The sequence below is a fragment of the Diceros bicornis genome, chromosome 1 (assembly GCF_020826845.1).
Source record: "Diceros bicornis minor isolate mBicDic1 chromosome 1, mDicBic1.mat.cur, whole genome shotgun sequence".
NCBI classification, from domain to species: domain Eukaryota; kingdom Metazoa; phylum Chordata; class Mammalia; order Perissodactyla; family Rhinocerotidae; genus Diceros; species Diceros bicornis.
Genome location: NC_080740.1, coordinates 89,455,398 through 89,479,022, shown reverse-complemented (window position 1 = coordinate 89,479,022; position 23,625 = coordinate 89,455,398). Strand labels below are relative to the sequence as shown.

Here is a 23,625-nt window from a genome sequence, read left to right as displayed (position 1 = left end):
AGTGTGTCTCTTGTATGCAGCATATATATGGGTCTAGTTGTTTTATCCAGTCAGCCACCCTATGCCTTTTAATTGGAGCATTTAGTCCATTGACGTTTAAAGTAGCTATTGATAAGTATGTACTTACTTCCATTTTTTAAGTTTTTTTTTTCCTCAATGTTTTAGTAGTCCTTCTCTGTTCCTTTCTCCTTCTATACAGAATTGATGGTCTCTTTAGTTTGACCTCTGTCTGAAAGCTCTACTCTTTAACTCCCCTCCTCCCTCATTTTGTGTTTTTGATATCATATCTAACCTCTTTTTTGTGCATTTGTATCCATTACCCTCTTATCATGGAAATAGATAATTTTTCCTATTTGTGGTTTTCTCTTTTCCCCTTATATTAGTCCCGTTAACATTTCTTGTAGCACTGGTTTCTTGGTGACAAACTCCTTTAATTTTTGCTTGTCTGGGAAATTTTTGATCTCTTCTTCCATTTTGAATGATAACCTTGCTGGGTAGAATATTCTTGGCTGTAAGTTTTTTCCTTTTAGCACTTTAAATATATCGTGCCACTCTCTTCTAGCCTGTAAGCTTTCTGCTGAGAAGTCAGCTGATAGCCTTATGGGGCTTCCTGTGTATGTAACTTGTCTTTCTCTTGTGGCTTTTAGGATTCTCTCTTTATCTTTAATTCTGGACATTTTGGTTATGATGTGTCTTGGTGTGGGCCTCTTTGGGTTTATCTTGTTTGGGGCTCTCTGTGCTTCCTGTACCTGGATGTCTGTTTCCTTCCTTAGGTTAGGGAAGTTTTCGTCTATTATTTCTTGAAATAGATTCTCTGCCCCTTTGTCTCACTCTTCTCCTTCCGGGACACCTATAACACCGATGTGAGTGTGCTTGATGTTGTCCCAGAGGTCCCTTAGACTGTCCTCACTCTTTTTAATTCTTTTCTCTTTTACCTGTTCAGCTTGGGTAATTTCTTCTAGTCTTTTGTCCAGCTTGCAGATCTGTTCTTCTGTATCCTCTACTCTGCCTTTGAGTCCCTCTAGTGAATTTTTCATTTCCAGTATCGTATTCTTCATTGAAAAATATGGAACGCTTTATGAATTTGCGTGTCATCCTTGCGCAGGGGCCATGCTAATCTTCTCCGTATCTTTCCAATTTTAGTATATGTGCTGCCGAAGTGAGCACCCAAAAAATTTTAAGATGAAATTTTTACAGATGATCCCAGACTTACAATCGTTTGACTTAAAATTTTCCACTTTATGATGGTGCGAAAGAGATAAGCATTCAGTAAAAACCATACTTTGACTTTTGACGTAACTGAATGAGAAAAGCAAGTAGCAAATCAGTGTATGTGATGTGTTCTCATTTAGACAAAGAATACTAAAACTACGTGAATAAAAAAAGTTCTTGAAGAATATACATTAAACTTAATACATTGGGAGCGTAGAGTGGAATGGAGGTTGAAAGGTTGAAAGGTAAGTGTAATATCTTACTCTTGTGTGAATTTTGTTTAGTAAACATGTCTTCATATGTTACTTTAAGTAATAGATGTAATATTTGCTCATTATAGAATGTCTAGATATGCTGACAGATATAAAGAAGAAATTAACTATCATCCATAGGTCTGTAGCTCAGAATCATTAAACATTTTAATATATTTTTTCTATATATGTATTTTTTGATGTAATTGGAATCATAGAGTAGATATAATTTTGTATCCTGCGTTTTTTTACTTAGCATACTATAAGTATTTTTCTACTTTAATCTTAATCATAATCCTAATATTGATAAAAAGACAGCTAAAGGAATAATAGCTTAGGAGGAAATCATATATTATTTCAGTGAGCTAATGAAATAAAATTTTGGTAAAAAAATTCTATTTGCGAGGCAGTGTGGTTTAGTGGAAGGAATTATGGTTTTGGAGGCAGATGGAACTTATTTCAGAATGCTGGCTCCACTGCAAGGTGTGACCTTAGTTAAGTAACCTATTTATTTATGTAATGAGGTTAAAATTAATGCCTTACCAAAACACTAATTAAGACCTAAATAAATATAGAGACATATTGTGTTCATGGATTGGAAGACTCAATATTGTTAATTCTCCCTAAATTGACCTAAAGATTTAATGCAATCCCAATCAAAATCCCAGAAAGCTACTTCTAGAGACTGAATGTTTATGTCCCCCCAAAATTCATGTGTTGAAACCTAATCCCCAATGTGATAGTATTTGGAAGTGTGGCCTTTGGGAAGTGATTAGGTCATTAGTGTGGAGCCTTTATGAATGGGATTAGTGCCCTTATAAAAGAGACCCTGCAGCCAGCCCAGGTGGTCTAGTGGTTAAGATTCGGAGAGTGCCAAGGCCCATGTTTGCTTCCCACTCAAGGAACCACAGCACCTGTCTGTTGGTTGTTATACTGTGTTGGCTACGTGTTGCTGCATGTTGCTGTGATGCTGAAAGCTATGCCACTGATATTTCAGATCCCACCAGGGTCACCTAAGACAGACTAGGAATAAGGAACTGGCCACCGACTTTCAAAAAAATTGGCCATGAAAACCCTAGAAATAGCAGCAGATCATTCTCTGATATAGCGCCAAAAGGTGAGAGGATGGCACAAAAAGACCAGGCAGGGTTCTGCTCTGCTGCACACAGGGTTGTTAGGAGTTGTAATGGACTCAGCAGCACTAACAACAACAAAATAGGCCCCAGAGAGCTCCCTCACCCCTTCTGCCATATGAGGACACAGCAAGAAGACAGCCATCTATGAAATAGGAAGCAGGCTCTCATCAGACACCAAATATGAAGGTGGCTTGATCTTGGACCTCCCAGACTTCAGAATCGAGAGAAATAAATTTCTGTTGTTTATAAGCCACCCAGTCTGTGATAGTCAGTTGTAGCAACTTGTCTGGACTAAGGCAGCTTCTTTGTAGATATAGCTGATTCTAAAATTTATGTGGAAAGGAACTAGAAAGCCAAAACAATTTTGAAAAAGAAAAGAATTGAAGGACTTTCACTGCCTGATTTTAAGACATACTGCAAAGATAACAGCTGTCAAGACTGTGTGATATTGGCGAAAGGATAGACATATAGACAAATGTACATGCAGACATATACACTATAAAATCTAGAAATACATATATACACTATATAAAATCTAGAAGTAGACCCTCATAAAGAGGGTCAACTGATTTTTGACAAAAGCGCAGTAGCAATTCAGTGGACAAACGACAGTCTTTTTAACAAATGGTGCTGGAATAGCCACATGCAAAAAAGTGAACCTCAACCTACACCTCATGTTGCATACAAAAATTAACTCCCATTGGATGGTAGACCTAAGTGTAAAACATAAAACCATAAAGCTCTTAGAAGGAAACATAGGAGAAAATCTTTTTCCTGTTGGGTTTGGCAAATATTTCCTAGGTATGACAACACAAGCTTGGTCCATGAAGAAAATGTTGATATATTGGACCTAATGAAAATGAAAAACTTTTGCTTTACAAAGAACACTGTTAAGAGAATTGAAAGCCAGCACCATATGGGGAGAAAATATTTACAAATCACACATAAGAGAAAGTATTAGTATTTAAAATATATAAAGAACTCTCAAGACTCAACAAAATTTAACCAAACAAATTTTTTAAATGGGCTAAAGATTTGAACAGACTTTTCAACACAGAGGCTATAAGGATGGCAAATAAGCAACTGAAAAGATGCTCAACATCATTAGTAATAATTAAAACCACAATGAAATGTCATTCCATATCCATTAGAATGGCTGAATTAAAAAATACAATACCAAGTGCCAATGAGCTTGCAGAATAGCTGAAACTCTCATATATTTCTGGTGGGAATGCAAAAGGGTACTGCCACTTTGAAAAATAGCTTGTCAGCTTCTTAAACAAGCTAAACATGCATTTACCAGATGACCTAGCAATTCCACTTCTAGGGATTTATCCTAGAGTAATGAAAACTTATGTTTACACAAAGATCTGTGTATGTGTTTCTATGTGTGTTTATAGCAATATAAGTAATAATCATCAAAAACTGGAAACCACCCAAATGTTGATAGGTGGATGGATAAACAAATTGTGGCACTTCCACACAGTGGAATACTCCTCAGCAATAAAGAGGAATGAACTCCTGATGCACACAACAACATAGATGAATTTCAGATGAGTATGTTAAGTGAAAGAACCCTGTCTCAAAAGGTTACATAATACATATTCCATTTATATGACAATCTGGAAAAGGAAAAAATACAGGAACAGAGACCAGATCAGTGGTTGCCAGGAGTTAGGGTTGGGGGTTTGAATACAAAGGGTCAGCCACAAGGGAATTCTTTTCCCTGTTGGAATTGTTCTATGTCCTGTCTGTGGTGGTGGTTACAATAATGCATGCATGTTTAAAATCTCAAAGAACAGTACATGGAAAAAAGCAAATTTGTTTGCAATTAAAATTTTTTTAAAAACCTGCCTTGCTGGGTTGTCATTGGCATTCAATAATGTATAATCCACCTGATTCATAAGGGATTCTCAACAAATGGTAACTGCTGTTACTGTTTTTCCAGGGAGTATAGAATAGGGGCTCAGAGCATAGGCTCTTAAGTTAACCTGCCTGCGTTCAGATCCTCCTCTGCCACCTACTGGCTTGTGACCTCTTTGTGCCTCAATGTTCTCTGTAAAATAAAGTAATTATTGTACCTATCCTATAGGGTTATTAAGCATATTAAATGAGTTAATATAGGCAAATACTTAATGAATTTACATTCTTATTATTAACATCAGTTATTGGTTTCTCTATATCAATTTCCGTAGGAGATAAGCTGGAGAGGTGTAGTGTGAGTCCTTGAGCTTAGCATGGCTTGGCACCCCAAAAGGCCTCTGCTGGTGTTTGTCTTTGATGATCAAGATGGCAGATATGACAGCAGGCGGGAAGCAGGAACTGTGAAGCTGTTTGGGCTTCCTAATGATTCCTGGTAGGAGGACCTGACATGGGGAGAGGAGGCCCTGGCAGAGGCCTTCCTTTGTGTAATTAGTTTGCTCTGTTCTCTTGGAGTTGGTGGGCACCTAAAGTATTTGTAAATTGACTGCCTCGGCATCTTTTCCAGCAGCAGGAAATTGCGGGCTTCCTATTTCCCCAGCCTGAGGGAGGCCCCTCATTTGAGAATGGTGGCATAGAGTTACTGTGGGCTGAGTGGCTGCAGCATTAGGTTCTGGTTGAGGACCTCTTGAAATTCTATCCCAGGGCTTTGAGAGAGTGGTTTTGTTAGTGCCTCTAACCTCTTTCCTTACGAGTGACTTTGTTGGGCTTGCTATTGCTTGGATATATCAAAATTCAGTAGGAGTGGGTAGGGAAAGGTAGGGATGAGTGTGGAGTTTTTAAAATTAAAAAAACTGTATATATAAAAATCTAAATATATATTATATATTATATATATTTCAAAATTATATACATGTATATATAATTTTGAGAATTGAGCATTTAATAAAAGTGACCCAATTCTAGGAGTTTTAAAATTATGTTGTTAAAGGGAGATTTTGTGGTTTTGCATTTTTTTTAAATCTCAGAAATAGAGTTTAAAGAATACTATAATTCTATCATTAATGTTGTAACCAAGAACTCTGTGCAATGCATAAAATGTGAAATGAAGTGCGTGGGCTACAAATAAATCAGTAATTTATATGTGTGTGTGTATGTACCTGGCCTCATTCTGTAAAAGGTTTGTGGTAGCTTATGACAAACACTGAAAAAAAGTAGTAAAATATAAATAAGAAATACAAAATCAGGATAAGACAAATATAAATTAGAATAGAAAGTTAAGACTGGGGTAGGTGGAGAAATTGAAGAGAAATATGAAAAGAGTAAAGGCCTAAGTGAATGATTGAACTAAAAATTTGACTCTGAGCTCCCTTAAGTGAAGAGGGGGATAAGTCAGTTAGCTAACTCTCATAATTAAAAAGAAAAACACACACCAGCTCCTCAGAGAAGGCAAAGCTTTTGTTAGCTCTTACCTCCAAAAGAAATGGCTCATGTAGAAGGTTGTTACATATGAACAATATAATTTTTTAATGTATTTTGGCATAAAAAAGAAGACAAAACCAAAAACAAAAAAAAATAGGAGAAGTTTGTAGAGGCAGGTAAAAAAGAAAAGTCTGAAAAGGCAGGTAGGCAAAAATAAAACAAAAATCATCCATAATCATAGCTCTATGAGATAATCATTCCATTTTGGTGTGTATCCTTTCAGGACTTTCCCAGTGCTACTCACATTTGCATATAAAAATATACATTAGTTTGTTTTATTGTCATAAAAATCTTTTGCGGGATAGACAAATCAAATATGACAAGATAAATCATGCAAAGTACTCAATACCATTGTAAGCAATATTGTAGGCAAAATGTAAGCAAAAACCCAGTAAGTGTTAATAGACCTTTTGTATTTATTGGGCATGCCTTTTGTGCCCAGTATTGTAATAAGCACTTTATATAAGCTGCTACCCAGTTGTCACAACAGATCTCTCTCAGACTGGGTTATTACCACCATTTTATGGCTTCAGGGAAATTAAGTAACTCAAAGTTACTCAGTAAGTGACGATATTCAGATCCACTTTGTGTGAAGGACCATATGCCTTCTATTGCGACGGGCTACTCTGTCTCCGCAAGTATTGCCATTCTCATTTTACAGAGGAGTAAACCATAACTCTGAGAAGTTGACCATTGGCCTAGGTTAGTGAGAGATGGAACCAGGTCTCCAGGCTCAGAGTATTGACTTTGCTCCTTCCCCAAGAACAGCACCCTCCCACTTTCCCTGAGGAGTATTGCAAACCAGCTTGCCACCCATTTGTGTCAGCAGGATGCTGCTGTTCAGATGCCTGAGGGCACTTGTTCTTATGGTTTCTGTGAAAGGTCAGTGAGAGTAAACTTGGATGTACTGGTTCTTGCTTTTGCAGTTATCCGCCATTCTAATGGCTGCTGCTGCTCCATTTCTGTATGTATGCCCCTTGGCACTGTGACCAAATGCAGAGAGTTTGGTCTAGGTATTATTTGATCTATTAACACCCCGCTCTGTCAATATGGGTTCTTCTTCTTCTTCTTTTTTTTTTTGAGGAAGATTGGCCCTGCACTAACATCTGTTGCCAATCTTCCCCTTGTTCTTTTTTCTCCCCAAAGCCCAAGTAGATAGTTGTGTATCATAGTTGTAGAGTTGTAGCTCTTCTATGTGGGACACTGCCTCAGCATGGCTTGATGAGCCATGAGTAGGCCTGCGCCCGGGATCTGAACCTGCGAACCCTGGGCTGCCGAAGCAGAACACGCGAAGTTAACCGCTTACGCCACTGGGCCAGCCCCCTCAATATGGATTCTTTTAATTTCTTTGGATGTATGAAAAGCAAAAGTAGCAGATCTTGCCACTTATTACTTAAACAAGAAGAGATTCATTACTTTTAACTAAAAGAGCAATTGTAGCAACAGGGAAATTATTAATACATCAGTGAAGAAAGCCCCAGGTGTGGCAGCCTCAGTTGACTGTCAGAGTCATCCTCCATCACCTTCTTCTTGGCTACACGGTCCTAGATGTCTTGATATCCAGCCCTAGAGAGCAGCCACGAAGGAGGGTTTTGAGCTTGGGGCTCTGCCAGGGAAGTGACATACTGTGATTCAGACGCAAAACTGTATGGTTTGTTTAGTTCTCTAGTTTCTCCAGAGTCACATTTGGACATTTATTGGTTAGCCCAGGCGTATCCTACCGTTTCTCCTCTAAATGCTAGTAAGCTGGAAGGGATGGTGAGGTCAGCCAGGGGCTAGACTTGAGCTGACACGGAAAGGCTGAGAAAGGCTGTGCTGTTGCCATCTTGTTCTGTTGACTGGCATTACAAACAAGGCTGAGAAATAGTTAAGATTATAGTATCATCCAAAGAACAGAAGGTGTCTAGTGCACCCTGTTCCTTTATTTTTGTTTTTGTTTCTAGACTTTTGCTGAGTCCCAAGTATCGTTTTAGCCTAGATAAGGGAAGGAAGAGCCTGTTTATCATGCCAAATATTAAGTGTGAGATGTATGTGTGTGCCTTTTGGATTATTTCCCTCACCCTAACCTGTGTGGGGATGAGGCTGTGCAGCTGGGGTCCTGGCAGAGGGCCTTGTGTGGGTGAAGGCGAGGTTACAGCAGAGAGTCTTGAACAGAGGCAGTTATATCCAATGAGCCAGAAGCAGTTAGTTCCAAGGAGCAGGCTCAGCCAAAAACAGGCTAAGTTGTCCTCAACAGGAGACTGTAGTATGGAGTATCAGAAGAGGAATCAGGAAGAGGCCAATTCTGGGAGTTGCTAGAGAAAAGTGTGTGTGTGTGTTATGAGCTAGTTGGGATGTGATGTGTGGGTGGGCTCAGTTTAGAATGACCAGGTATGGAGTGGATACACTCTTAAGCCCTTTTCTGTTCAAGATGTATTCTGCTCCCTAAGGATTTTAGTTACAAAAGGGACCATAAAATGTCTACTTTCTTGGGAAGGAAAAAAGCCCATAGACAGAATTAAAAGGTAAGCCGTATCTTTAAGGAGAGGAGTAGAGATCGTACATATGGAAGTGCATTGCACACTCAGAAATACCTATATGTAGGTAAGGGCCTGCCTTCTTTTCTCCCCCTGACACTGGTGCAGTGGAAATAAGGCTGGCTTGGTACTTGAGCAGAACCAGATTTGAACCCTGGCTCCAGCAGTGATTGACCTGACCCACTGTTCTCATCCATAAAGTGGGGATGATGAATCCTCTTCTCCTTGGGAGAAGTTCTTAGGAGAATCAAATGAGATAAAGTATTTGTGAAGTGTCTAGCACAGCACCTGGCACACGGGAGATGCTTACTACATCCCTTCCCCGTGAGGAGCAGCTTCTAATGAGAACACAGGGGCTGGCTGCAGAGACATGTCGTCAGTCTGTCAGCTTTCTCGGTTCTGAACGCCAGAGCTGAGTGAGCTGCGTTAATCATTCCAGGAGTAGATACTGTGAGGGGAGGAGATTATCCATCACACCCTGGGCATGGTGGGAGGTTCAGAGGAGAAATATTAGATCTGCTTTCTGCTTGTGGTCTGTTTGGGCCCATGATGGATATGTGTGCATGTGAACAGTGGAGCATAAGTCAGAACTGTGCAAACCGATGGGGAAAACAGGAGTAGGAGGAGGGTAAAGCTCTTGTTAGCTGAGGCTGCTGGGAAAGGATGGATGGAGAGGAGATGGGCTCAGTGCAAGTCTGAATACAGAGGATGTGAATACAGGGCAGAGGACATGTGAGAAGGGGTGCTGCAGCTTGGAGCAAAGCCGAGGTGGTGGCAGTGTCCTGGGATGTGGAGAAGATGGTCAGGTGCATGTGAGATGGGGTTGGGGAGAGAAGGGAGGGAGGGTGTCAGGCTCTGGGTAATGTCAGTTTGGACTGATTGGCAGTGTGGCTTGATGAGTAGGGAGACGGTGGGTACGCTTGGGTTCAAATCCTTGTTCTCTCATCACTAATGGGGAGACTTTGGTCAAATTACTTCACCCCCATGAGCTGCAGTTTGCTTATCTGTATAACGTCCATAATAACAGTACAGCTTCTGAGGGTTAAATGAATTGGTGTATGCCAAATGCCTGGCACATCGTGGATGTTCAATAAATAGCTATTATTGTCATGTAGGTGTTAATACCATATCTGTGTGCAATATAAACCTTACCTTAGGAGGCTTTCCCCGTCTCCTAAACTCATCACATTTTATGCAAAGAAGGGGGAGGATGGAGTGGGATTTGGAGACAATGAATATTTAACACTTATTTCTTAACACCCATTGATAGAGCTAAGTCCCTTTTTTAACGTTAGGGACACTAAATTGAGAAGTATTCAACCCATGATTGCAAGTTTACTAATAGTTTACATGTTTGAAATTGTTGCTGACATGGAGCCACAGCTGTTGAACTTCAAGTCATCCAGCATCTCAGTATTTCCCCCGTTAGGAGAAGCAGGCAGAGTGTGAAAACATGCCCCCTGGACCAGTAGTGTCATAGCAACAAAGTCACAACTTGCCCTGGCTGGAATGCCGTCAGGGATCACTGGAGCCCCCATGGATTTGCCAAGAACAAGTTGTTAAACTCCCATTTCCTTTTACCTTCTTGGTTAGGTTACTAGCACACAGGTCAGGCAGTGGTGCAGATGCAGCAAGGAATCTGCCAAAACGTCTCAGGATGTCCTTGGGGACCACAGGAGATCTGGGCTGGGCGCAGGCCGGTTTGTACCTGGTCATCAACTGTACCCAGAGTGGGGATTGAAGTCAACTTGGAGAAAAGTTTCTCTCCTGAAAGGAGATACCACCATGGAGTTCAGGTTGAAGATGATCAGGCCTGTGATTATTGAACCTTTATGATGGACTGCATCTCCCAGATGGCGGCTGAAGTGCTGTGTTCAACACGTAGTAGAGGGGAGGCCCTGTTGCCCTCTTTGTAGAAAGGAATTGTTGTTAGATTGACGTGATGTCTGAGCTTCCTCTGAGAGCTGGGCATTGTACGAGAGAGAGGAAATATCAGACTACTGTACCTGGACCCATTTTACAGATGAAAACCGAGGTTCAGGGAGGTTAGGGAACTTGCCCAGGGTCACCCGGTCAGTGTATTAGTTTGAAGGCCATGTTCTTCCACTGGGTTATGCCCTGCACGTGGGTCCCAGATCCCCACTGTTTAGGTTCAGCCTAGTCTAGATGTGGCTTACCAATCACACAGATGTAAAGGCTTGGGAGTCTTAGAAGATTGTTCACCATCAACATGATTTGTCCAGAGCTTTGTGGCCAAGTTGTCATGGTGCTGATGGGAAGAAACCAGAGAAGAGATAAGGTTTGGCTTGGTCAACTGAAGGGAAATAACACCTGAAGGGCAAGAAGATTCATTCATTTGAGTCCCTCAACACCTACCCTGTGCCAGGCCTGGGCTGGGCAGTAAGTGCACAGATGTGAAGATGAGCTAGTCTCTGCTCCAGGAACCCACAGCCTGGTGTGGAGATGGTGACTACACAGGGTGATAGCGGTTTCATAAAAGAGTAAGTCAGATCGCGTCTCTCCCTTGCTGACAACACACGGTGGCTTCCCATTGAAATTTCCCCAGATCTGATCTTCCCAGACCATGTCCTTCTCAGCATTCAGGTCTTAATTCAGAAGACACTCCCCTTCATTTAAAAAAATAAATAACAGCTTGTTATGCACATACTGTGTAGGCTGAATAATGGCCCCCAAAGATGTCTATGTTCTAATCTCCAGAAACTATGAATATGTTACCCTACCTGGTAAAAATGGCTTTGGATGTGTGATTAAATTAAGAATCTGGAGATGAAAGGATTATCCTGGATTATCCAGGTGGATCAGTGTAATAACAAGGGTCCTCATAAGGGGGAGGCAGGAGAATGAGAGAGAGAAAAAGGAAATGTGTTGGTGGAACTGGTGGTTTAAGTGACACACTTGGAAGACGCAGGAGGGGGCCAAGAGCTCAGGAATGCAGCCAGCCTCAACAAGCTGAAAAAGGCAAGGAAATAGATTCTCCGCTGGGCTTCCAGAGGGAACACAGGCCTGCCAACACCTTGATTTTAGGTTTTTGACCTCTAGACTGTAAAAGAATAAATTGGTGTTGTTTGAAGCCACTGTTAGTGGTAATTTGTTATAGCAGCAATAGGAGAATGATACACATGCCATACAATTTAGTGGGTTTTTGTAAGTTCATAGAGTTGTACGACCATCACTACAGTCAATTTTAGAATGTTTTATTATCCTCTCCCTGAAAAACATTTGTACCCGTTAGCAGTCACTCCTCTTTTCCACTTGTAGTTAGCCATGTGGTGTTGCTAAGTTTCCTAACCTGCGTGAGCCTCAGTTTCCTCATCTGTAAATGGGATACTACCCAATTCCAAAGGATCTTGTAAGAATTCAGTGAAATATGTGTGTCGGCGGTTAGCACAGTGCCTGCAGTCAGCATTCAGTAGGTTATTATTTTTATGAATACCAGCGAGGAGCCTGTTGCAGAAGTGCAAGGGAGAGGCCAGTGGCTGAGGGGATCTGGTGTTTCTCAGGCTCCAAGCCCTGTGATCCTCCCTCATTGGAGAACAGTTTTACCCTCTTCCTGCACTTGGAATTCAGTTAAAATCTGCCTGTCAGACCACTAGAGGGCGGTGGAGCCAAGGCCGCAGATGGAACACAGTGCATCCAGTGGGTTGGGGCTGGTCTGTGCGTTCAGCCTTTATTCCTTTTCTGAAGCCTAATTGTGTCTGTGCATTGGATTGTCTCCTTCTTCCGTGCTCTGTGTACGTGCTGACATTTTTTTCAAATACTTTGCGTCTCAAAGCACCTCGAGTTCCTTTTCCATCTGTGTATATATGCGGAAAACCTCTTGCTTTCTGGCAGCTGTGTTTATTTCTCAAGGGCACAAGTGGCTGCAGAACACGAGGGTCTGGGTCCTGCAGCTCAGCGGAGCCTAGGATGAACTACAGTTGCTCTTCTGCCAGTTCAAAACCTTGGGGCCTGTTCCATCTTGTGTTCCTCCTCTGCTCCCCAGGGCATATCAGTTTCACCCAAATCACGTAGATTGAGGTGATGAGTGGTGGGTGTGTTTCCCCAAAGAAAATTCAGATGAGGTCACCAGCGGAAGGAAGAATGGATGTTTAGGGAAAATCCACAGATGTCCACTACCATTACCATGTGGAGTCAGAATAATTCACTGGTTAAGAGCCCTGGCTTGGGACTCCACTTCCTAGGGGTGGAATCCCAGTCCCACCATTTGCAGGTTGTGTGACCACGGCTGGATCACTTCACCTGTCAGTCTGAGTCTCAGGTCCCCATCTATGAGATGGGAGCGATGGTCCAGCAGCGTGGGCTTGAATCAGTGTGGAAGCACATTGCAGAGGGATCAGGACAGCTCCAGCAGCTGTCGCTGCAGTTTGCTGTGGCGTGAAGTCTGACGTCTCTGGTCTAGCAATTCCACTTCTGGATATTTATCCAAAGGAAATGAAAACACTAACTCAAGAAGATATCTGCATGTTCATGTTCATTGCAGCGTTATTTACAATAGCCAAAGGTATGGAAACAGCCTAAGTGTCCATCGATGGATGAATGGATTAAAAAAACTGTGATATATGTATATATATATACACCACATTGTATGTATATATATATACACACAAATACATGTGTGTATATATATATGTATACACCACATTGTATACTTTGTATACTTTGTGTGTATATACATATATATACACATACATATATACATATATACTTTTGTGTATATATATATATATATATACACACACACACACAATGGAATATTATTCAGCCATAAAAAGAGTGAAATCTTGCCATTTGCAACAACATCGATGGACCTTGAGGGAATTATGCTAAGTTAAATAAGTCAGAAAATCCAATACCATATGATCTCACTTATGTGTGGAATCCAAAAACAAAAAGCAAAAACAAAAAACCAAGTTCATAGATGCAGAGAACAGATTGGTGGTTGTCAGAGGCAGATGTGTGTGGGGGGTGAGCAAAATGAGTGAAGGTGGTCAAAAGGAGACTTCCAGTTGTAAAATTATATAAGTCCTAGGGATGTAATGTACAGCATGGCGCTATAGTTAACAGTACTGTATTGCATATTTGGAAGTTGCTAAGAGAGTAGATCTTAAAAGTTCTCATCACAAGAAAAATTTCTTTGTAGCTATGTATGGTGAGAGATGTTAACTAGACTTACTGTGGTGATGATTTTTCAAAGTATACAAATATCAAATTATTATGTTGTACACCTGAAACTAATATAATGTTATATGTCACTTACATCTAAATAAAAAAACCAGGAGCCGGCCCAGTGGCGCAGCAGTTAAGTTCATGTGCTCCGCTTCGGCAGCGCGGGGTTCGCCAGTTTGGATCCTGGACGCAGACGTACTCACTGCTCATCAAGCCATGCGGAGGCGGCGTCCCACATAGAAGATCTAGAAGGACCTACAGCTAGGATATACAACTATGTACTGGGGCTTTAGGGAGAAAAAAAGAAAAAGAGGAAGATTGGCAACAGATGTTAGCTCAGGGCCAATCTTCCTCAAAAAAAAAAAAAAAGACTCAAGCTGGGGAAAAAATAAATAAATAAATGAAGTCTGAAGTCTCCGATTGTTACCTGACCAGTTCCAAGGCAGCTGTCCACAGACAGGCAGCCAAGTGCCCTGGGTTCAAATCCTCAATCTGCTACTTACTGGCTACATTTCCCTTCTCCATGAAGTGAAGATCATCATTCCTGCCTCCCAGGGGTGTTGGGAGAAGTGAGGAGGTGATATATAGACGGTCTCTGTCTATGGCACATATCCGTCTATAACTGATGATAGATGAGTTCTCAGTACAGCGATTACTCCAGAGCATGCCAGGAGTCCAGGTGCAACTCTGGCAGGACAGACCACGTGCTCTGTGAACAAACAACTGTCCTTCTGGATAAAGGGTGTATTTGGCCAGCAGCCAAGGACCCTGGGACGGCTTTGTGTAGCCTGGCCCTTCCTTCCTTTCTTCCTTTCAGCTTGGAGTGGGTGCAGCCTCGCAGAAGTTCGTGTTTCGTTCCTAATTACCACTCAGGCTCTACTATCAGCCTGTCTTTCATTTCTACCACAGGCTTTCAGCCAGGCAGTTTGACAGAATCTCGTCTGGAGCGTGTTAACTCTTTTCCCTCACCGCTGGCAGAGATCTGGGATCCGCTCTGCATTAGGGCAAGTTGTAAGTAAACACACATTTGCTCAAATGTGGCCCCCCCTCCCATCCCATAGCCTTATTTTAGATTTGGGCAGCTTCAAGTCAGGGAACCAAAGAATGCTTGAAAAAGACTTTACAAGTCATTTGATTGAGCCTACCTGTTTTACAGAGTAAATTGAAGATGTTTGGTTAAGTCACTCATGTTTATATAGACAACTTGAGGATACAGATAGAGCTGGAAGTCAAGTCCTCTGTCTCTTAGTCCAAAACTTTTTCCACAATAAGCCAGTACCTCAATCATTCATTCATTCCTTCAAAAAATGTGTATTGAGCATCTAACACCTTATGCCCGGTCCTTTTGTGGGCACTGGAGAAACAGAGATATAAGAAACGATCTGCCCTTGAAGTGCTTATGAACTATCTGTTTGTCCATCCATCCATCTAATGCATCTGTCTATTCATTCATCCATCCATTTCTCCTGTCCATCTCTCATTCATCTATTCATCTTCATCCTTTTGTACATTTGATTTTGTCCATTCATTTCTCTATCTCACCATCCATTTGTCCTCGTATCTATTCACCTTTCTATCTGTCCATTTATCCTCGTTCTCATCCATAACCTGTTCTTATTTCCATGAGTCTACTTCTCTTTTGATCCATCCATTGGTATCTTCATCCATCCAGAATTTATTGAGTGTCTATATGGCTCTAGGTTTTTGGTTGGTAGTCAGGACTGAGATAAATAAGCATTTGTATTTGAGTTGTATGAACATATGCTTTCTTGTCTCATTGTTAAATACCTTGGAGTGGAATGGCTGGATCATGTGGTAGATATTTAACTTTTTAAGAAACTGCTAAAATGTTTTTCAAATAATTTTTACCCTTTTACATGTCTACAAGTTCCTCTACTGCCTTCCCAACTTTTTGCACGGTCAGTCTTTTTAATTTTATTCATTCTAGTAGGTATAGTTTTAATTTTGTTATTCCCCTAATGACAAATGTTGGTAAGCACCTTTTCATGTGCTTATTTGCTATCCATATATCATTTTGGCAAAGTGCATAGAAATCTTACGCCCATTTAAAAAATTGAATTGTTTATCTTCTTCTTATTGAGTTGTGTTTATTTTTAGTACACATGTATTCTGCATTAAAGTTCTTTATTCAGAGATAAACTTTACAAATATTTTTTCTCTATCTGTGGCTGTCTTTTCCTTCTCTTAATAGTGTTTTTCAAAGAGCAGAGTACATTAATTTTAGTGAAGTCCAATTTATTAATTTGTTCTTATATGAATCTTTCTTTAGATGTCATGTAATAATTTGTGCCTAGCACAAGGTCACAAAGATTTTCTCTTATGTTTTTGTCCTATCTGACTTATTGTTTCAAATTTTACATTTAGGTCTATGATAGATTTTGAGGCAGTTTTTGTAAATGCTGCAAAGTATGGATCCAAGTTCACTTGTTTTGCACATGAATATCCAGTTGTTTTACCACCATTTGTTGAAAAGATTGTTTTCTCTACTGAATTGCCTTTGTGCCTTTATTAAAATCAGTTGTTTACTCCGATAGCAATGAGCACACCTAGTGCCCAGATCTTGGTTTTTAATACTATTCTTCAATAAAAGGATCCAGGGCTCCTTGAAGAAGTGGCTGATTTTAGGACTGGGGCAGGAAATGTATGAGATGAACCGGGAGCATCTTGTAGTGCCAGAAAGTAAGGAAGTGCTGAAAAAAGAAAATCCTCTATTGAGGGGGGTTTGTCAAAAGAACACAGCAGTAACTGAAAGAGCTGCCAATTTGAATAATTTCAGCAACACTATATAAATAAAGTAATATTAGATTATAACCCAAAGAATAAAAGTATGTATCCATGAGTATATGTTGATATAAATGATTGAATAAATAAATGCAGAGAAGAGAGAAATTTCTCTTGCAGAAGAATTTCAAATAATTTATGTAGATATTCCACCTTTAAGGAAGTGGAGCATAACTCCCCACTCATTAAGTGTGGGCTGCGCATAGTGACTTTCTTCTGAAGAGTATAGTATAGAAAGGGCAGGGGAAGAATAATTTTACAGTGGAGAAAAGTGATAGTTACTGTCTCCGCCAGTAATTAAGGTTAACTTCAACAGATAAATCATGTTGATGGTATATACTTTTGATATAATATGATGAGAATGGCGCTTTATCTCTAAAGTCTTCCTTCCTCAAACACGTACTCCAGTCTAATTATGGAAACATCAGATGAATCCCAATTGAGGGATATTCTACAAAATGCGTGAGCAGTACTTTTCAAAACTGTCAGGGTCATCAAAAACTAAGAAAGTCTGAGAAAGTGTCACAGCTAAGAGGACCCTATGGAGTCATAACAGTTAAATGTAATGTGGATAGGATCCTGGAACAGAAAAAGATATTAGTTAAAACTAAGGAAATCTGAATAAACTATGGACTTTAGTTAATAACAATGTACCAATATTGGTTCATTAATTATAACAATTATATTATACTAATGTAGGATGTTAATAATAGGGGAAACTTGGTGAGGGGCATATGGGAACTCTATGTACAATCTTCACAATTTTTCTATAAATCGAAAACTTTTCTAATAAAGTCTGTATTTAAAAAATCCATTGTTTATATATATATGGATCTCTCTATTCTACTTCATTGATCTATTTGCTGTTTTTTTTTTATTGAGGTTATAATAGTTTATAACATTGTGAAATTTCAGTTGTACATTATTATTTGTTGGTCACCATATAAATGCGCCCCTTCACCCCTTGTGCCCACCCCCCAACCGCCTTCCCCTGGTAACCACCAAACTGTTCTCTCTGTCTGTGTGTTAGTTTATCTTCCACATATGAGTGAAATCATGTGGTGTTTGTCTTTTTCTCTCTGGCTTATTTCACTTAACATAATACCCTCTAGGTCCATCTATGTTGTTGCGAATGGGACGATTTTGTCTTTTTTTATGGCTGAGTAGTATTCCATTGTGTATATACGTATACACTACATCTTCTTTATCCACTCCTCAGTTGAGGGACACCTGGGTTGCTTCCACTTCTTGGCTATAGTGAATAATGCTGCAATGAACATAGGGGTGCATAAACCTCTTTGGATTGTTGATTTTAAGTTTTTTGGATAAATACCCAGTAGTGGGATAGTTGGGTCATATGGTATTTCTATTTTTGATTTTTTGAGGACTTTCCTGTCTTGACATGAGTACAGCCATGTTTGGCCGCTCCATTGACCTACAGCCACCAGCGCAAAAAGAAATATAAAAGCAGCTTTCTGCGTGGTGGGAACTGGCCCTTCTCCCATGGAGATAGTTGCAATGTGTAAAAATTTCAAGGCCTTTCGGGCGCTGCAGCCTGGGACAGACTGGCCATCTGTGCCGGGGCTGGGACGATAACCAGAGAAAACAACGCACGTACACAGCTACTGGGCTGGGACGACAGCCGGGGCGCTCAGTGCACGTACGCCACTGATAACCATTTGTGCATGGGAACACTAGATGCTTGCTCTGTAAACTCTGTAACTGCTTATATAAACTGCTGGAAACTGAGACCCGGTGAGAGTTCCACCTGTGGAAGGGACACCTTGCCCAGGACGTGTGATTCCCGCCTAGCCGTGTCGATTGACAGGACTCTCCCGGCAATGGGGCGTGGATGTTGTGAGTAATTGATTTATTGTGAAGTAATTGATCTGATTACTTCTTTTCTCTTTTCGGTCAACCTGGTGTCTCTATTTCCGGTTGATTTGTGTTATTTCCCTTCAGTTGATCTGGTGTTTCCCTTTCCGATCGATCTGATGTTTTTCCCTCTTATTATATGACCTATTCTAATCTGCTGCTATCTCAGCCGATGTGGATGTTTTCCCTTTCCAGTCGAGCTGGTGTTTTTTCCCTCTTATTATTTGACCTATTCGGATCTGTTTGTGGACTATCGCCTTTACTATCCTCTATATAATACAATATACCTTCAGTCCATTTGCTTGGAGTGGAAAGTTTTTTTTACGTCTCCGATGGAATCCCCGAACCTCTCATAACATCTCCATACTGTTTTCCATAGAGGCTGCACCAGTTTGCATTCCCACCAGCTGTGTATGAGGGTTCCCTTTTCTCTACAACCTCTCCAACATTTGTTATTTTTTGTCTTGGTGATTATGGCCATTCTAATGGGTGTAAGGTGATATCTCAGTGTAGTTTTGATTTTCATTTCCCTGATGATTAGTGATGTTGAGCATCTTTTCATGTGCCTATTGGCCATCTGTATATCTTCCTTGGAAAAATGTCTGTTCATGTCCTCTGCCAATTTTTTGATAGGGTTGTTTGTTTCTTTGTTGTTCAATTGTGTGAATTCTTTATATATTATGGAGATTAACCCCTTGTCGGATATATGATTTTCAAATATTTTCTCCCAGCTAGGGGGTTGTCTTTTCATTTTGATCCTGGTTTCCTTTGCCTTGCAGAAGCTCTTTAGTCTGATGAAGTCCCACTTGTCTATTTTTTCTTTTGTTTCTCTTGTCGGAGTAGACGTGGAATTCGAAAAGACCCCTCTAAGACCCATGTCAAAGAGTGTTCTGCCTATATTTTAATCTAGGAGTTTTATAGTTTCATGTCTTACTTTCAAGTCTTTGATCTATTTTGAGTTAATTTTTCTGTATGGTGAAAGCTAATGGTCTACTTTCATTTTTTTGCTATGGCTGTCCAGTTTTCCCAGCACCATTTATTGAGGAGACTTTCCTTTCTTCATTGTAGGTTCTTAGCTCCTTTGTCCAAGATTAGCTGTCCATATATGTGTGACTTTATTTCTGGGCTTTCAGTTCTGTTGCATTGATCTGTGTGTCTGTTTCTGTATCAGTACCATACTGTTTTGATTATTATAGCTTTGTGTAGTATATTTTGAAGTTAGGAATTGTGATGCCTCCAGCTTTTTTCTTTTTTCTCAGGATTGCTTTAGCTATTTGGTGTCTTTTGTTGCCCCATATGAATTTTAGGATTCTTTGTTCTATTTCTGTGAAGAATGTCCTTGGGATTTTGCTTGGGATTGCATTGAATCTGTAGATTGCTTTAGGTAGTATGGACATTTTAACTATGTTTATTCTTCCAATCCATGTGCATGGGTTATCTTCCCATTTCTTTATGTCATCATCGATTTCTTTCAGTAATGTCTTATAGGTTTCATTGTATAGTTCTTTCACTTCCTTGGTTAAATTTATTCCTAGATATTTTATCCTTTTCGTTGTGATTGTAAATGGGATTGTATTCTTGAGTTCTCTTTCTGTTAGTTCAGTATTAGAGTACAGAAATGCAACTGATTTTTGTAAGTTGATTTTGTACCCTGCAACTTTACTGTAGTTGTTGATTATTTCTAATAGTTTTCTGATGGGTTCTTTAAGGTTTTTTAATATATACAATCATATCATGTGCAAACACTGAGAGTTTCACTTCTTAATTGCCTGTTTGGATTCCTTTTATTCCTTTTTCTTCCCTAATTGCTCTGGCAAAAACCTCTAGTACTATGTTGAATAAGAGTGGAAATAGTGGGCACCCTTGTCTTGTTACTGTTCTCAGAGGGATGGCTTTCTGTTTTTCCCCATTGAGTATGATGTTGGCTGTGGGTTTGTCATATATGGCCTTTATTATGTTGAGGTACTTTCCTTCTATACCCATTTTATTAAGAGTTTTTGTCATAAATGGGTGTTGGATCTTGTCAAATGCTTTCTCTGCATCTATTGAGATGATCATGTGGTTTTTATTCCTTATTTTGTTAACGTGGTGTATCACATTGATTGATTTGCAGATGTTGAACAATCCCTGTGTCCCTGGTATAAATCCCACTTGATCAAGGTGTGTGATCTTTTTAATGTATTGCTGTATTCATTTTGCCAATATTTTTTTGAGGATTTTTGCATCTGTGTTCATCAGCGATATTGGCCTGTAATTTTCTTTCTTTGTATTGTCCTTGTCTGGTTTTGATATCAGGGTGATGTTGGCCTCATAGCATGTGTTAGAAAGTGTTCCATGTTCCTCTATTTTTTGGAATAGTTTGAGAAGGATAGGTATTAGATCTTCTTTGAATGTTTGTAGAATTCTCCAGAGAAGCCATCTGGTCCTGGACTTTTATTTTTTGGGAGATTTTTGATTACTGTTTCAATCTCTTTACTTGTGATCAGTCTATTCAGATTCTCTATTTCTTCTTGATTCAGTTTTGGGAGGTTGTACGAGTCTAAGAGTTTATCCATTTCTTCTAGATTGTCCAATTTGTTGGCATATAGTTTTTCATAGTATTCTTTTATAATCCTTTGTATTTTTGTGCTATCCATTGTAATTTCTCCCATTTCTTTTCTAATTTTAGTTATTTGAGCCTTCTCTCTTTTTTTCTTAGTGAGTCTGGCTAAGGGTTTGTTAATTTTGTTTATCTTCTCAAATAACTAGCTCTTTGTTTCATTGATCTGTTCTGCTGCTTTTTTTTTGTTTCAGTTTCATTTGTTTCTGCTCTAATTTTTATTATTTCCCTCCTTCTGCTGACTTTGCACTTTGTTCTTTTTCTAATTCTGTTAGGTGTAGTTTAAGATTGCTTATTTGAGATGTTTCTTGTTTGTTAAGGTGGACCTGTATTGCTATGAGTTTCCCTCTCAGGATCGCTCTTGCTGCATCTCATATGAGTTGGTATGGCGTATTTTCATTTTCATTTGTCTCCAGATATTTTTTGATTTCTCCTTTAATTTCTTCAATGATCCATTGGTTGTTCAGTAGCATGTTGTTTAGTCTCCAGATCTTTGTCACTTGCCCAGTTTTTCTCCTGCAGTTGATTTCTAGTTTCATAGCATTATGGTTGGAAAAGATGCATGTTATGATTTCAGTCTTAAATTTATGGAGGCTTTCCTTGTTTCCCAACATATGGTCTATCCTTGAGAATCTTCCATGCATGCTTGAGAAGAATGTGTATTCTGCTGTGTTTGGATAGAGTGCTCTCTCCATATCTATTAAGTCCATCTGGTCTAGTTTTTCATTTAAGTCTACTATTTCCTTATTGACTTTCTGCCTGGGTGATCTATCCATTGATGTAAGTGGGGTGTTAAGGTCCCCTACTATTATTGTGTTGCTGTTAATATCTCTTTTTAGGTCTGTTAATAGTTGATTTATGTACTTTGGTGCTCCTGTGTTGGGTGCATGAATATTTAAAAGTGTTATGTCTTCTTGGTGGAGTGTCCCTTTTATCATATATTGCCCCTCTCTGTCTCTCATTACCTGTTTTATCTTGACGTCTACTTTGTCTGATATAAGTCTGGCAACATCTGCTTTCTTTTGTTTGCCATTAGCTTGGAATATCATGTTCCATCCCTTCACTCTGAGACTGTGTTTGTCTTTAGAGCTGAGATGTGTTTCCTGGAGGCAGCATATTGTTGGGTCTTGCTTTCTAACCCATCCCGCCACTCTGTGTCTTTTGATTGGAGAATTCAATCCATTTACATTTAGAGTGATTATTGATATATGAGGGCTTAATACTGCTGTTTTATTGCTCATTTTCCGGTTTCTCTGCATTTCCTTTGTTTTTCGTCCCGTGTGTTTCAGACTACCAATTCAGTTTGGTAGTTCTCTATGATGGTTTTCTTAGTTTTCTCTTTATTTATGATATGTATCTCTGTTCTGATTAGTTGTTTAGTGGTTACTATGAGGTTTGTGTAAAAAATCTCATAAATGAGATAGTCCATTTTCTGATAGCCTCTTATTTCCTTAGACTAAGTCAATTCCATCCCTTTCCTCTTCTCTTTCTAAGTTATTATTGTCACAACTTATTCCATCTTGTGTTGTAGGTCTATGGTTAAAATGATGAGATTATATTTATTTTTGGTGTTTTCCTTCCCTTTGTCTTTGATGTTATAATTGTTTGCTAACCTGTTCTGATAGAGAGCTGCAAATTATCTGATTTTGTCTACCTATTTTTTTCCTTGCTCAAGGCTTTGTATGCCCTTTCTCTTTTTTCTTCAGGTATGGGCCTTCTTGAGCATTTCTTCTAGTGGGGGTCTTGTGACGATGAACTCTCTTAGCTTTTGTTTATCTGGGAAAATTTTTATTTCTCCGTCATACCTGAAGGATATTTTCATTGGATAGAGTATTTTTGGCTAAAAGTTTTTGTCCTTCAGAATTTTGGATATACCATTCCACTCTCTCCTAGTCTGTAAGGTTTCTGCTGAGAAATTCACTGAAAGCCTGATGGGAGTTCCTTTATACGTTATTCTCTTCTGCCTTGCTGCCCTTAGTATTTTTTCTTTGTCATTGACTTTTGCCAGCTTTACTACTGTATGCCTTGGAGAGGGTTTTTTTTATGTTGATATAGTTAGGAGATCTATTAGCTTCATTCACTTGTATTTCCACCTCCCTACCCAGGTTTGGGAAGTTCTCAGCTTCCCCAATTAGCTTCCCTATTTCTTTGAACATGCTCTCTGCTCCATTCACCCTCTCTTCTCCCTCTGGAATACCTATAGTCCTTATGTTGCATTTCCTAATTGAGTCTAATATTTCTTGGAGAATTTCTTCATTTCTTTTTAGTCTTAATTCTCTCTCCTCCTCCATCTGGAGCATTTCTGCATTCCTTTCCTCTAGATTGCTAATTCTATCCTCCATATTGTCAGCTCTGTTATTTAAAGACTCTAGATTTTTCTTTATTTTATCCATTGGGTTTTTCATCTCCAACATTTCTGCTTGTTTTTTCTTTATAGTTTAAATATCTTTTGTGAAGAGGCTTCTGATTTTACTGAACTATCTGTTTTCTTGTAACTCATTGGGCTTTTTTATTATAGCTATTTTGAATTATCTGTCATTTAGATTATAAATTTCTATGCCTTCAATATTGATTTCTGGGTGCTTGTCATTGTCTTTCTTGTTTGGAGATTTAATATATTTTTTCATACTGTTTCACGGCATGGA

At 39.5% G+C, this 23,625-nt stretch overlaps 1 long non-coding RNA gene and 1 other non-coding gene across 2 annotated transcripts in view; one reads left to right on the top strand and one right to left on the bottom strand.

The window, feature by feature from the left end:
* LOC131409112 (uncharacterized) overlaps positions 1–15,764 on the top strand; it is a 49,746-nt gene extending 33,982 nt beyond the window's left edge. The window contains exon 4 of the long non-coding RNA XR_009220851.1: positions 13,815–15,764. This is a non-coding gene — a long non-coding RNA (uncharacterized LOC131409112). The remainder of the gene's footprint in view (positions 1–13,814) is intronic.
* LOC131410417 (U6 spliceosomal RNA) lies at positions 1,061–1,167 on the bottom strand. The gene has a single exon (XR_009221239.1). It is a non-coding gene; the product is annotated as a U6 spliceosomal RNA (small nuclear RNA).
* Positions 15,765–23,625: the final 7,861 nt, after the last annotated feature.